The sequence below is a fragment of the Pistacia vera genome, unplaced genomic scaffold (genome assembly GCF_008641045.1).
Source record: "Pistacia vera cultivar Batoury unplaced genomic scaffold, PisVer_v2 Contig1366, whole genome shotgun sequence".
In the NCBI taxonomy this organism is placed as follows: Eukaryota; Viridiplantae; Streptophyta; class Magnoliopsida; order Sapindales; family Anacardiaceae; genus Pistacia; species Pistacia vera.
Window position 1 is genome coordinate 14441 of NW_022195430.1, and position 2251 is coordinate 16691.

Sequence of the window (2251 nt, forward strand, 5' to 3'; positions counted from 1 at the left end):
GGCCAAAACTAAATCACTCAAACAAGAATCATAAACAATTAAAACAGAATAACATAAACAATTCCAATAAAAACGAAATTAAGAACAATGTTACTGAAGTCAAGTTACATCAATGACATGAATTTAGGCTTCAAAATCCCCTTGAACTGACGAAGAAAGATCAGCCACACCTCTTGACCTAGAAAGTAAAAAACTGAAAAACAAAACCCCACTACCGTCTCTCCCTGGTTAACCTAACACTCCTCAATAAATAACATGTTTTCTTCTTAATTCTACCCTTGGAATCACGCAAAATCTTTCCTAGACTTTTCCTAAAAGATAGACTTCCAGATTTGTCAAAATCTTATCAGATATGGAAAACAGATTTCATCTCCAGTTTGCACCAGGATTCTCGCAATGCAAAAGATCTTTTCTAGGCTCAGTCACTTCATAAAATTTGTAGTTCCAGATTTTTAGATGAATCTGGGCTTTTGAATCACCCGCTTTCGATATCTGACGCTCCAGTTAGGCCCATTCAAAGATTCAATACTCAGCCAGGAAATCCTTCCGCGACTAGAATTCCATGTCTGGTTTTGCAATAACTAATGAGGACCCAAATGTAACAACTGCTATAAGCTAATACAATGCATGCATAATAACAATAGAAAATTGGGCCCAAAAACTTTCTTTTCATTATAAGTCATATGTCTTTTATACACAAAGAGAATTACTTGAGCGACTAGTATACTTGCTACATATTGCATGTTGTAGGAAACACGCATCAAGTTTTTGGCGCCGTTGCCGGGGATTGAGTTTTAAGTTAACATTGAGTCTTTCTATGGTTAGCTAGATTGGAGTTTTTGTTTTTGTTTTTTTTTTTCCTTTCATTATCTGTTTTATTCTCGTTTTTAATTTTCAATTGGTGTGTGATCTCACTTTCCTTCATTTCTTTTCTTGTAGTTTATGCGAAGAGTGAGACGTCAACCAGTGGTTCCTGTTGATCTTGAGATTGAGAGAACCGTCAGACGACTTAACAGAGAGAAAAGAGAAAGAGAGGACATAGTGGTTGAAATAGAGGAAGTAGTTGTTGAAATGGCAGAACCAGAAAACAGGACGTTGAAGGAATTTTCAGCTCCCATTATTAATGGCAGTGGGTCGAGTATTACTAGGCCTACAGTACAAGCCAACAACTTTGAGATTAAGCCGGCAATCATCCAGATGATCTAGCAGTAGGTTAGATTTAATGGTGATTTGAAGGAAGATCCGAATCAGCATATAGAAAATTTCTTGGAAATTTGTGACACCTTCATATCGAACGGAGTCTCAGATGATGCCATTAGGTTGAGGTTATTCCCATTCTCATTGGGGGATAAAGCAAAGGGGTGGTTAATGGCACTACCACCGGGAACTATCACAACTTGGAATGATTTAGCACAGAAGTTCCTTACCAAGTTCTTCCCTCTAGCTAAATCAGCAAAACTCAGAAATGATATCACATCATTTCTACAAGATGAGTCCGAGTCATTGTATGAGGCTTGGGAGAGATACAAGGAGTTAATGAAGAAACGTCCACACCATGGGTTGCCAATTTGGCTTCAAGTCTAAACATTCTACAATTGACTAATGGGTAATGTGCAAACCATGGTTGATGCAGCTTCAAGAGGAGCCTTGCAGAATAAGACACCAAAGGAGGCTTATGCGTTGCTTGAGGTTTTGGCAAGCAACAACTATCAAAGACCAAATGAGAGAGCAATACCAAGAAAATCTTCGGGTCTACATGAAGTTGATGCTTTTACAGCCATCTCAGCCCAACTCACGACACTTCAGAAATAGTTGGGAAGTATGCAGGTAAACTCTATTCAAGCACCTCAACTAACTTGTGATTTTTGTGTAGGAAACCATGTGAGCAGCGAATGTCAAGTTGGGAACACATTTGCTTCGTCATCTTCATCAACGGAGCAAGTGAACTACTTGGCAGGAAATTAGAGGCAACCAAACAACCCGTACTCCAACACATACAATCTAGGGTGGAGAAATCATCCAAATCTGGCTTGGGGCAATCTAAACCAGCAAAATAATCAATGGAACCAAAGGACATTGCCAAACAACCAACCAGGGGTGAATAATCAATCGGAAGATCCAAGAGTGACAAAGTTAGAAGACATGTTTGGAAAATTCATGCAAGAAACCACGGGGTTTATGAATGAGACGAGGACAAATTTTAGAAATCAAGGGGCGTCCATTTAGAATCTTGAGGTACAGATGGGCCAAT

The 2251-nt window shown here is 39.0% G+C and overlaps 1 non-coding gene across 1 annotated transcript; it reads right to left on the reverse strand.

The window, feature by feature from the left end:
- Positions 1 to 1455: 1455 nt before the first annotated feature.
- LOC116122719 lies at positions 1456 to 1562 on the reverse strand. The gene has a single exon (XR_004126951.1). It is a non-coding gene; the product is annotated as a small nucleolar RNA R71 (small nucleolar RNA).
- Between the last annotated feature and the right edge of the window lie 689 nt (positions 1563 to 2251).